This window comes from Hemicordylus capensis, chromosome 3, assembly GCF_027244095.1.
Source record: "Hemicordylus capensis ecotype Gifberg chromosome 3, rHemCap1.1.pri, whole genome shotgun sequence".
Lineage (NCBI taxonomy): Eukaryota > Metazoa > Chordata > Lepidosauria > Squamata > Cordylidae > Hemicordylus > Hemicordylus capensis.
Genome location: NC_069659.1, coordinates 126,473,467 through 126,487,639, shown reverse-complemented (window position 1 = coordinate 126,487,639; position 14,173 = coordinate 126,473,467).

Below are 14,173 nucleotides of genomic sequence, written 5' to 3'. Positions count from 1 at the left end.
ATGAAGTGGTTCAGAAATATCTGCATAATTAGAAATAAATTTCCTCAGATAGCCAAAGTTGCCAAAAAGGCAAAAACAGGCAAAAAGGCAAAATAGACTCATCTACTATAATTTTGTGGGAGTATCCTGTTATCTGCCCAAGGCCTTTAAACAAGCAGCTAAACTGACCTAGTAGGTGAGACGAGGAATGAGCAGCTGTGTCTGCAAACTGATTCATAGTGACTCCTTTCTAGAGGATATGAAGAGCAAACTAAGGTAGAGGTCTATAAAATCATGCATGGTATGGAGAAAGCGGATAGAGAGACATTCTTCTCCCTCTCCCATAACACTAGAACCAGGGTCATCCCATGAAATTGATTGCTGGGAAATCTAGGACCAACAACGGAAGTACTTTTTCACACAACACATAATCCACTTGTCGAATTCTCTGCCACAAGATGTGGTGACAGCTAACAACCTGGATGGCTTTAAGAAGGGTTTGGATAACTTCATGGAGGAGAGGTCTATCAACGGCTACTAGTCGGAGGGCTGTGGGCCACCTCAAGCCTCAAAGGCAGGATGCCTCTGAGTACCGGTTGCAGGGGAGTAACAGCAGGAGAGAGGGCATGCCCTCAACTCCTACCTGTGGCTTCCAGTGGCATCTGGTGGGCCACTGTGCGAAACAGGATGCTGGACTAGATGGGCCTTGGGCCTGATCCAGCAGAGCTGTTCTTATGGCTGAGGAGGAACTCCACATCAGCCTCAATAACATACATAAAATCAGTTACAACACTATTCTTCCAAGCAAATTGTGCCTCAAAACAACCTAAACATGGGAATGTGTGGGATTGATCATAAACAAAAAAATTCTTTGTTGATATCAAGTTTGGTCGCATGCTTGTAAATACTGTAAAATAAAGTTTAGTGCAAATAAAGTTCCATTTACTCCCAGTAGCAATGACCATCTCCAGTTGTTTTCCATTAACTTCCATACTTTCCTTTCCTTCATCATCACTTTCAGTTGCCAAGACAGCAATAACTAATTTTCCCCTTTGCCTGTGGTTGCTTTGTGTCCTGGTTGTGGAATGCATTCTTAGCTTTTTTCCTGACAGACACGAGCAAAATGCCCAACATTTTTACAATATAGGCAAGTAGCATTCAGGGCACCACACTGTTCTCTAGTGTCGTCCAATAATCCACAGTAATAATATGGAGTGTTGTGAACCAAGCCTGATTCCTATCATGGAATGCTGCATCCTTGGAAGTTCTGACAAATCATTTGGTCTTTACTTGATGAGTGACACAGATGTGTCCGCAGAATCACTTCTTAGTGCAGACATTAAGCAGCTTTCTTAGTGAGCACTTTCATGCAGCTTGCCCATTTTAATTGTTTTATCTAATGTCAGATCATCCTGCTGCAAATATTTATCTCATAAATCCTTGTACATGCATTTTCCCCACTACTTGATCTCAAATCATATCAGCTTCTAACTCTTCATATTCACAGGATTTAGCTAATTCTAAGTGCATTAACATACGCATCTCCACATTCACCAGGTGCTTGTATTCTATGTCCAAACTTAAATTACATAATGCAGGTGAGCTGAAGCACCTTGAAGTTTTCAAGGGCTGCTGGGCCAGACGGGCAGGCCCAGCGGCCGCTCCACCCACCACCGCCACCACGGGGCGGGGTGAGGACTGTTCAGCTCACCCTCACCCCCACCGCCACACACCTTGGCAGCTAAAATTAAGGTAATTTTTGGCAGTTCAGCATAGTGAGCCAGTGGCATGGTGGGCAGGGGGTGGCAGCAGGACACACACACACACCCCCAATGCCAGTGGGGCCTCGCGGTGGGGGCACTCCAGGCACCAAAATTACCTAGGTGTGCCACTAGGTGTGGATCAATGAATGGATTAACCATAAACACCACATACTGCAGGAAACTCTGTAAGCAGCTATGCCACAGTGCTTTTATGATTTATGAAGATGTGCCAGGCCATTAATGTCAGTGAGGATAAAATCCACTTGTCTTTAAATTTAAATAAATCCCTTGCATTTGTCTGATTGCATGAGTCTGACAACCTTAACGCTGATGTACTTTTCCTAAGTACATACAATTCAAGGATGAAAAACATACAATATATAAATACAGGGCTCCCTATGAGTCCAGTGTGATTGGGGGTGGAAGTGGGGGTAGGAAGTCTCTAGTCATAGAAATAGGATTAAATAGCTATGGAGGTATAAGAGTTTAAGAGCTGTCAAACTGGGGAAATTTAGGAACAGAATTCAGAGCTAACTTAGAATGCTGCATTTATTGAGTATGTGATAGGTGCACGTTCAGGGAATGGGTGGGTTCACACTGAAAGCAGAACCTGAGGTTCACCTGATCTGCCTCAGTCCGGGGAGTGCGCTCCCCTCAGCCCCATATGCATGCCTACTACCTTTGTAGGTTAGGATATACCGAGATTGCAGACATATGAGCACAGATCCATCTCAACAGATTGCTTCTGGGAACCCAGATCTGAAACTCACTCAAACCAATCAGGCAAACCTTGGGTTCTGTGTTAACTGTGAGCCCTCCCTATGGAGAATATTATGTTGTGGAAGAGAAATGCATGCATTTCAACAGAGATTAGTAATGTTTAGTTATTAATATGGACCACCTAGCAGAGAGGACAAGGGGTCTTTGGGAAGTCATGCATAATGAGCAAATTATATGTTTGATGCAAATACACGTAATGAAGCCCTGGCTTTTTCTCTTTTTTTTAACATAAGCAAAGTTTTGCTGGATCTAGTCCACCAAATTGTTTCTGACAGCTTTTTCTAATTGCTTTTAAGAGCCACATGGGAGTTATCACCACATCTCATCACAGTGGATTTCATGAATTAAAATTGTGCAAGTAATAATACTTCAGTTTGTCCATTTCTGAACCCATTACCAAGCAAATGGAAAGGGTAACTGCTTTATTATTTAAAAGGAGTGTAAGAAGGTTGCAGTCCTGAGCAAAGGAACCATGGATGATCATTATCTACCTGCAGTCTGAAGTGGTACCGTCTCTTCTACCACCTCAGGATTCTACCACCTCATTCTGCTGCATGTGTAGATCAGGCTGTAGCTGTGTTGGTCTCCAGTGCTGACCCACTCCCCACAAAATCTGCTGCTGCACCAGGCTGTGCAATTGTTTTGTGCAAGACTGCTCTATACCTCTGGTGGTATAGAGGTATACCACCAGCAGTGGGCAGCTGTTTTTCTCAGTGTTACCACCTTCAGGGCAGCAAGCCAGGCTGGATCATGAGGCTAGTGCAAAACAGCAGCTTGGGGTCCTGTATTGACAAAGCACTGAAGTGGTTGTTGCTCATCCTACACTTAGGGTCACTTGAAACCAATTCCCTAATTCCCCTGAACAACTGTAGTTTGGGTCTGCCCTGGCTGCATCTGACTGGGAGACTACATGTGTGGGCACTGTAAGACATTCCCCTTAGGTGATGGAGCTGCTCTGGAAACTGCACCTATGTGCTTGCATGCAGAAGGTTCCAAGTTCCCTCCCTGGCATCTCCAAGATAGGACTGAGAGAGACTCCTGCTTACAACCTTGGAGAAGCCACTGCCAGTCTGTGTAGGCAATACTGAGCTAGGTGGACCAAGGGTCTGACATGGTATATGGCAGCTTCCTATGCTCCTAACTAGTATTGCACATGTAACCATCCCATGTGACAAATACATATGTGCCTATGTAGGGGTCAACCATAGGATAACTAGAGTCCTGGGCAAGGCATTCCTTTGGTGACCTCTGTCCAATTAGTGTACAAGTGATGCTACATTTTTTCCTCCCTAGGTCACTGCAGATAGTACATTCAACAGAGAGCAGCAAGCTCAGCTTGGCACTCCCTCCAGGTAGTGCCCCTAAGGCCAACCTTGTGCCTGTTTCACCATGTGCACATAGAGTCACCTATTCCTTTATGAACAAATGGATCGATTAAGCACATGTGCATTCAACACTCCTGACTGCAGACCTGAGAAACGTGCTATCAAGGGCATAGGTTTTTAAAAAAAATCCCCCCAGGTAAGGGAGAATTAGGCCAAACATGAAAAGGTTGTGGGTTTTCTAGACTATATTACTGTGTAATCTACACTCCTCCCACCTACCCACTATCCATAGTCCCATACTATATATCCTGCAGATTAAAGCTCAAGATTAAAAAATTTAGACACTCATTACATGAATTAAAACAAATTTTTTATAGTTAGGAACATAGGAAGCTGCCATATATTGAATCAGACCATTGGTCTATCTAGCTCAGTATTGCCTTCACAGACTCGCAGCATTCCCCTCTGAGGGGAATATCTTACAGTGCTCACACTTCTAGTCTCCCATTCATATGCAGTCAGATGGACCCTGCTTATGTAAGGGGACAAGTCATGCTTGCTGCCACAAGACTAGCTCTTCTTAGTTAACCAGTTAACCAGAGATAGCCTCAACAAGGAGAAATACATTTAGTGTAAATGTTGCTACAATTCTTTCACACTGAAATCCTATTTGGACATTATGCTGAACTTGCATGCAGGTGTCTGTATACGTGTACATGTCTGTATATGAATGATTGTACATGCATTCATTTTAAAAGTAAGCCTGGGTAGTGTACAGACAGAAAAACTACTGCATATGTACATATGCACATAGTGCGAATAACTATGTTTATACCCTGTATTGTACACAGTATGTACACTGTGTGTACATACGTACACACGTATGGATGTGCATTGAACATAATATGTGATTAGGGCTTCAATGTATTTCTTCTGACTTGTGTTTCTGCGGAATTCCTCAGGAGACTCAAACTGGTGAGGGTAAAGCCCAGCATCAAGGTGTTGTGGAAGCTTTCTGCACCTAGGGAGAGTGGGGCTTTCTAAAGCTTGGTCTTTTGCTGTCATGGTGATCTTTGATTAGACTGTTGGTCATTTGCTTTCTACTCTCCTTGACAGAAGCCAAAATAAGTTATGTAGGTTACTTTTTTGAAGGGCTATGTTTCAAGTATCCAAATGGCCAGATACATCAACAGCTGCAGCATGAAGGAAGCATCAAATCACTGAAGTAAGAATAAAATCTCAAATTCCATGCATAGCCATCTGAGTTTGCCCCAGTATCTCGTCTCTCCTCAGATGACACAGCCTCAAAGCATTCAATCAGCTTTCTGTCTGACTAAAGCAGTTGTTTCAATTTATGTTCTACTTGTTTCCTTTAAAGTATATAAACCAAACAAGACATTTGAGTGAAGTTCTGACAAGTGATAAGGTCAGCTACATCACCCTCAGAATTTCTACACTTACTAACTTTTCCTGACACATCTTACACCAGTAAGTTCATGTGCAACACAGTGGACATATAGTGTTCTCGGTTCCTCTTCCTTCACAAGAGCCTGCAATGCACCAAAATATCCATCTATATTTGAAACGTCACTGTAGCACAGACCACACAATGCACTGACCAGCTAGGGAGTAGTGACCATTGATTGGGGGCGGGGGGTCCGGGCTCCCACCCCCAGGGTCCCCCTTGCCCCCTCCTGCATCCAACCAGCAAGCAAAGCCCTCACCAGCTGCGAGCACAAGGCACACACCCTCCTCTCCTCTCCTCTCCTCTCCAGCCAGGGTTTCATGCATAGACTCTCCTCTCCCCTCTGGGCACTGGCCCCTCCCCTACATCTGACCTCAGATGCAAGGGGGTGGGGCCAGTGCAGAGAACAGGGCTGTCACAGCCCCAGCACAGTTTCATTTCCTGTCATCTCCTATTAGCAGTTGGTGGGATTGCTGAACTTTCCAGGGAAAGGACCTCCCTTTCAGCAATTCCATCAGCCGCTGACAAGGGAAGTGAAGCTATGCCGGGGCTGTGGCAGCCCCGTTCTCTGCACTGGTCTTGCATCCTTGCATCTGACATCAGATGCAGGGGGCGTGGCTTGGAAAAGACCCAGGGGGTGGGGGAGCTGCCAATCAGACTTTGTCCCCCACAAGCTCCCTACACCTCTGTGACCAGCCCTGTCAATCTGTCTTTCATCCCTTCCCAAAGGCTCCTCCTCCCACTCTGTTGTTTCTTCATAGGAACATAGGAACATAGGAAGCTGCCATATACTGAGTCAGACCATTGGTCTATCTAGCTCAGTATTGTCTTCACAGGCTGGCAGCGGCTTCTCCAAGGTTGCAGGCAGGAATCTCTCTCAGCCCTATCTTGGAGAAGCCAGGGAGGGAACTTGAAACCTTCTGCTCTTCCCAGAGCGGCTTTCATCCCCTGAGGGGAATATCTTCCAGTGCTCACACATCAAGTCTCCCATTCATATGCAACCAGGGCAGACCCTGCTTAGCTATGGGGACAAGTCATGCTTGCTACCACAAGACCAGCTCTCCTCTCATAGACAAGAATTGTCACATGAAGAGCTTCCTTCTCTTTTTCTCTTTAACAAAACAAAGACTGCAATGCACCTCTTAGGGACTTGCTGAGTCTCTATGAAGACCAGACAGCAACTAACTGCTAAAGTTCCCAGCTTGCTGAAGCTACCTGGTAGATGGGGGTGGGGGTGGGATGCCACCTGGGAAATCCCAGAGGGGACTAGAGTCCTGACTCCCCCTGACCCAAATTTACACCTCTGCATGCAATTTCTTAGACCAGAGTAAAGGGATATCTATTGAGGAAAACTCGCAGATTTCCATGCACTGTGGCTTATAAAGTGAGGCTGCAATTAGTTAATCGTAATGGTCCTCAGACAACAGAATGAATGCAGTATCAGCCACTTTACGTATGGCTGAAGTTGAACTTAGGGTCTCCGTTTTTCTGAACATGAATTTTTTCTTGCTCCAAGTAAAGCTGAGAACCCAGTAAAATAAAAGCATGGCTGAATACTCTCACCAATAATGTCAGAGAAAACTGGAGTACTTGTATGCTTCTATTATCTCTTCAAAGGGTGTGTGAACTTGTTTACTGGTGCAGAACTCACTGGCAGCTTCAGTGATCCACCAGCCTTAAAAAGAAGCTGCATCCATTTTGGAATGACAGAAAATAAGATTAGAGCACTGGACTCGTTTGACCACATTTTATAAAATGAATTTCACTGTGGGGTGAGCAATGATTTCTTTTTCCACAGCAATACCCCAAAAGATGACATACAAGAGGTGAGAAATCAAAACCCAAATGCATTCTTTACTGACCAGGTAGTGCTTAGTGCTAGTGGCATTTCCCTAATTGCTACATTTTCAGTAGAGTAGAAGAAAGCCAGCCCTGGGAGGATTCCAGCCGAGTAGAAAATATTCAGAGGGCAGAAGCTATTTGTGGACAACCCCTGTATGCAGAGCAATTGGATTATTCTTAGCACAAGGCAAGAATCTGCAGCTTTATGTAAACTATGATTCACTGTTCTTGAGAAATAGAAGAGCACTCCTACAAGTCAGCAAAAGATCTCCAGAGAGCAAACCCTGCATACCAAGATGCTTCTGCTCTCTAGCCAGTTTCTCTACTGCAGCCTTTCCAAAGATCAGCAAGGTCATTCACACAATCAAAAACTGTGTTCTACCTGGGTTTGGGAGCTGTGTGTGGTCCCAATTTTCAGTTGTGTGGAAGCAAGGTAGGAGGAAAAGCTACCCAGCATTTCCTGGGTAGGGCACAGTTTTTGATTGTGTGAATGACCTCACTGTGTGTGCCTCTATGAATAACTGTCTGTTGGAACTGCTGCTTTTGGTCCTTAAGAAAAGGAACAATAGGAAGTGGGGGGTGGGACTGAATCACCTTATGCCATTGTTACTAGCTCTGCTCACTAAGCCATTTTTGGTGTGCTTCATTGTACCTCTCACCTTTCAGCCATTTTCTTGCCTTAGCCTACTTGGGAGAGAAACATTGGCTTCATTCCAGGGAAAGATTGTTCTGGCATGGCATTTCCCTAGAAGTGCCTTTTAGGCCCATTTGCAAAGGACAGCAGCAGGCCAGAGGAAATGGCCCTCTGATTGCATCTGAGCATAGGCATTGAGAGAGAGAGATACAGGGTTGACCTAATTAAAGCTGAAAACAGACAAAAGGGAAACTTCCTCCCATGAAGTTTCAAGGAGAGGAGAGCTGGTCTTGTGGTAGCAAGCATGACTTGTCCCCATAGCTAAGCAGGGTCTGCCCTGGTTGCATATGAATGGGAGACTTGATGTGTGAGCACTGGAAGATATTCCCCTCAGGGGATGAAGCTGCTCTGGGAAGAGCAGAAGGTTTCAAGTTCCCTCTCTGGCTTTTCCAAGATAGGGCTGAGAGAGATTCCTGCCTGCAACCTTGGAGAAGCCGCTGCCAGTCTGTGAAGACAATACTGAGCTAGATAGACCAATGGTCTGACTCAGTATATGGCAGTTTCCTATGTTCCTAAAGCTAAACAAAATCTTCTCACCTCCCTATTGCTATCAGAAGTGATGAGGATGCCAGAATGCAGGATGTGTTACCTCTCATATCTATTCAGGTGATTGCCCAAGGCAGTCTCATTTGTGAAACTTGCTTTGTCCAAAGGAGTATACAGGGGAGCCAACCAGAGACAAACTAATCAATAACCAACATCCACACTTTATTTGGAGTGAGTCTCCTAACATCAGGAATTCCTCAAGGGGGGCCTGTAATCCCTCATTCATGTGTCAGGGTATGTTTTTGCCTATATCCCCCCCCCACACACACACACACATACCCCATACTCAAACATGGCATCTTGCTTCCTTGTGCTGTGTGCCACCACTTTTGCCACACTCTCCATCAGACACTGCACCCCATGCTGCCTGGGTGCACCTCATGAGCTCGCTTCACGCTCAAGCTCCCCAGAGAGAAAGCTTTACCCCAGCTAGATTCAGGTCGCTGTGACACACGCCTTTTCTCTTTCTTTCACCCTCAAGCCTCTTCTCCTTCCCAGTTCTGCAACTTGGTAAACGTGCTTCAAGATTAAGCACTCTTTTCCCTTTCTTGCACCCCTATTATGCCTCATTGAAACAATTCTTTTTTTCCCCTTCAAGATGATGTCTCCATTCTCTTTTGTCCTTTCCAGTGTGTCCATGCTGCTGCCACAATCCTGCAGGACTTTGAGTATTTTCTTGCTGTTGATTGGTCTGCAGCCATTTGATGCTAATTTCTCCATGGCTATGCAAAGCATAGCCATGGACTGTGCTAGCTGACATGTCCATGCAATCCTCTTAATGCCCTCACATTAATCCCTCCCCAGAGGCGTATCTAGGGAAAATAGCACCTAGGGCAAGCACTGAAATTGTGCCCCCGTCCAAATATCTGACAACCATCTTTCAGATAACTTCACCATAATATCAGCTGAAAAATACAAGTCAAGCTATTAATCTTTTAATATTTCAAAAACTATTTAGCATTGGACGTAGCCAGACCAAAAAATGCTGGAAAATTTCAGTATTCTGGGGCTCATGAAATACCCAAATACTATGTGGAGGTGTACTTGGAAAACTAAACAGAAGTGCCTGTCTAATTCTCTACTATGCATCACTATTACATAAATTTTAAAATTGGCTTTTCCCAGATACTCTGAAAATAATTAAAGGATATGCAGAGTAAACTGTGTCACTGCTTGGAATATATTCTAGTATTTCAGAAAGACAGTTAAAATGAGAGAAAGAGAGCAAGAAACTCCCAGTGGGCCTTAATACTAAGGATTTCACACTGATTCAAAGACAAACTCACCATTAATAGCCATATTATTAAAACATCACATTTAATTCACTTATCACAAGAAGCAAAATAAGAGCAAATGAATACAATCCTAGCTCATAAGCTTCAGCTCAGTATTCGCAAGCCCTCATTCTCTGTACATAGTGCCAAACTGAATATGTGTACAGTGACATATTAAATTTATCTGTAGCCCCTTTGGGGGGGCTTCCTAAAGGCTGTGGGGTTGACTGCAAAGGTTTCCCCTCCCCCGCTGGCCTCTAGGGCAGGGGTGGGGAACCTTGGCCCTCCAGCTGTTTTTGAACTACAACTCCCACCAGCCCCAGCCAATGGCTGGGGATGATATGAACTGTAGTTCAAAAACAGCTGGAGGGCCAAGGTCCCCCATCCCTGCTCTAGGGCCTCGCAGGGACCATTTGAGCATGTCTGGTGGCCATTTTTTAAAATAGTTTTTTTTTAAATGGCCGCTGAAAACAAAATGGCCACCACGCATGCTCAAATGGCCTATGAGAGGCCTGGCATGGCCTAGGGCCTCACAGAGGCCATTTGAGCATGCGTGGTGGCCATTTTGTTTTTAGCGGCCATTTTTTAAATTTAAAAAATGGCGCCCCCCTTCAAGTGGCGCCCGGGGCACGTGCCCTGTCTGCCCCACCCTATATACGCCCCTGTCCCTCCCATCAGATTTCCCCAAGCTTTAATAGTTTCCCCTACTCAAGATATTTCAGAGTCATTAACGTTTCATTCAGAGACATCCACTGGCCTCCTGGGCTGTCAGCCAGTGATTTGCCTAGGAAGAATTAATCACAAATTTATTTTCATTTAGAATATGTGCGATATAATATGACACACACACACCCCACAAAAGAAGTTCTCAAAGCAATTCTCACACACACACTTTCCCTGTCCCCAAAGGGCTCACAATATATAAACACAAAGTATGCACCAGTAACAGCTTCTGGGAAGGATGCTGTGCTGGGCTGAATATGGACAATTGTTTCTCCTTCTAAATATAAGAGTTAGCCACCACCTTAAAAGATGCCCTTTTGTCCAAGGATCCTGTTATTGTGCTCAGCTTCAGACTTCTGTTCAACTTCCAAACTAAGAGATGCAGTTAGCACTATACTTTTGTTTGTTAAATTAGAGAAGGTACATAAGGGACCCGCACACTGCATGGAATTTGGCTCCTCTATGTTTCAGGTCCCTTGATGCAGACTGTGCTCTAGGCTTGCCTATGCAGTGTCTACAGGCAGTATTTTTATGTCAGAAGCAATAGGCTTCAACCCTCCACATAATCTAAATAGATTTCCTGAGTACATTTCAATAAAACCCGACAGCTGGGTTCTCCATCATCCTTTCCTTCAAATATCCACCTGTTCTGAGCTGGCGTACAGCTGGAGATATTCAGCTATAAGTACAATTATATGTTATAATTCTAACTGATTCAAGATACAATATTAAATCACTTTGCCTTTGATAACAGTCAAAGTACCATATCTAAAACTGCAAATCATTCTGGATATAATCTAAGATGGCATGTTTGCTGCTGAAGAAAGTTAACTATGGTCATATATTTATACAAAAAATTCAAACTTTGTGGCTAGAAATATGTATTATACACATTTAGTTACATCCTCTACAGTATATTTTTATCCATAATTATTGTTTTGCACATATAATACTAGTATTTATATGATTAATGCTTTTTGTTGTTTCTCATTTCCTTATAATTGAGTGAACTTTCATAGCATAATTTGCTATGCTGGCTTCACCTTTCTCTCTCATAGTAATTCATTGCTTCCAGAAAACAGCACAATTTCATGGCAGCAAAGCAATTTCTTGAAGACTGTCTGCCATTCTACAGCAGGGAAATCTAGCCATTTCTGATCTGTAAAAACCAAGCACAACTCTCTAAGCACAGGAGGGAGATTGATATGTGGAAAAGGGTGGTGGCATGGGGAATTCCACACAAAGGTAGGGTTGCCAACTCTGATGGAAGCCATTCCTGGAATATTCCCCCCACAAAACACACACACACACACACACACACACACACACACACACACACACACAATATTAAGCCATTGAAATCTCCAGACTGCTTTCAATAGTCACTAGAGATTGATGCCAATTCATGGAGACACCAGACTAGTACTGGAGGGGTAGTTATTCTACACACATGAGTAATGGCCTGTTGGAAGGTAGAATTCAGTGGGGCACTGAATGATGCAGTAAGGGTTGAAGAGATAAATATTAATTCACTTTAAGCCTCCTTCTGTGATATGTTCCCCCACCCCCTACACTCTGGTTATTGGGAATAAGTTACCAGCAGCTTTATTTGGCTCAATGACCTTGTGCTACAGTGATTATTTTGCTGTGAGAAGATGAATGTCCTTTTAATTTCCTACTTAAAGGTCATTAATTTAATGGGATGACTCTTTTGTTCTCCTTATGGTGTCATGTGAAAATAAGCTGATTGGGTTTCTTCTGAATTCTTCATAGTTTAGAATGGTTCAATTAAAGCTCTATTAATTCATCTCCCTTCAAGGCTAAATTTAATCAGTGAATTATCACACACATGGCACTTAACCAATTTTGCATGGGAATGGCAAGATATAAAAGAGAGGGAGAGGCAGCCAAAGAGAAAAAAGGAAGCCATTTGCAAACTGGCACAGTGCCAAGACATGTGGGTGTGGAATTTTTTGGAGTGCCAGTATGGTGTGGTGCCTAGCAAGGTTGGACTTGGACTCCCTTGTGAGGAATCTGAGAAATGATAACCAACATGCTTGTTCTTAAAGAACCCAACACATTATGTTCAACACATGTAGTGAGTCATTCACAATTTTTGTTTAATCACATGATTAACATGATTAACTTCCAATCTGTACCCTGCATTTGATGGGGCCTACATCCAGATTCACATCTAAAATGAACATATATACAGTCATGCACATACAGATATGTATATGTCTACTGTCACCTGCATTTTGAAATGCTGCTCGTTGAATTAAAAAAAAAAACTCTCGCAGAATTGCGAGTATTAAAGTTTAGAGATCTGCCAAGTGTATTTGAAACAGAGACATCACGGGGCCTCTGTTCTCACCTACTGGACATCCCTGCCACTGAACTTCAAGCGTTTGAAGAAAATGGTATTTGCAATGTTTTCAGCACTCAGATTCACATACTACCAGTCAGGGGCGTAGCAAGGTTGGAGTGGGCCCAGAGACAAGATTTTAAAATGCCCCCCCACACACACACACAAAAGTCCAGGGCCTCCGCACATCCCAGGCCCCCAAGGATTTAAGTCTGATATTCCAAAATAAGTATGCTGCCTGCAAATACATTTCACTGAACACACACACACATCACAATATATAGTGATATACATTGAGTACTATACATTTGTATTACTTTTAATGCCTAGAACACACTAGAAAGATGAATTATTAAAATGGGCCCCTCGCTGCAGATTAGCAAAGGAGACTTTCAACCATGCAGGGTGAACCTATGTTTGTTTTCCCAGAATTCTGAACAAATTCAGTCAAGTTTGATTGCAGGAGGTTTTTCACAGGAGGCTTTTAAAGCCCTTTAAGACACATCTCCTCTGGAATGGAGGTGCTGCATTCACATGTTGGCCAGATTTACCCTGAAGTCCCTGCAAGTTATTGGGGAGCAGTTCACACACAAGAAAAATAAAATAAAAGCACCACACATGCTTCACAGTTCTCACTCAGACCTTCTGGGTTGCAAAACAACTTGAACATAAGTGCATTTATAAATGAATGAATGAATAAATAAAATTAATAAAATACTGTTCCAGAAGTTTTTGCAATTTTCTGCCATGAAACAAGCCACTTATAGGACTTTTTAGATAGTTTTTTTTAAGTCAGCAAATTTTCCAAGCTGTTTCAAAATAAATATCCAGAGACTTCTCGGTCCCTCCCCCCCCCCATATCCAAGCCCTATGGCAAGCAGATCCCTATATATGGGGGTGGGGGGGGGGCGGGAAAGGTAACCACAAAAAGGAGTTCACACTCTACCTGGCAAATGCTGGTCTGGGTTAAGCAGGGCAGCAAGGGGTCTTCTGCTGCAGAGAACACTCTGGCTGCCTCCTCCTTCCTGGCTTGCTTGGGCCCTACTCGAGTTCAGGCTTCACTGCGGCCTACACGGAGGCCTCCGTGGAAGCCCCGCCCACCCGCCGATCAGCTGAGAGGCGGGAGAAAAGGAGCTCTTTGCAGCTTGCCTGCTGCTTCGATTGCGGGCCAGCAGAACAAGCAGGAGAGATGGCGAAGAGGGCAAGTGGCTGAGAGGCTATGGGGCTGGGCAGGGGGCAATGGGGAGTCACATGAGGTGCCTCTGGGGTGCCCCTCCAGGCAGTGGGGCCCCCAGACAACTGTCTCCCCTTGCCCTATCATTGTTATGCGCCTGCTACCAGTATGAACAGATCTTTTCATACATGAAGACAGTCCTCTCACCTACTCAGGCCTGGTTAACAACTGATCAATCAGGAG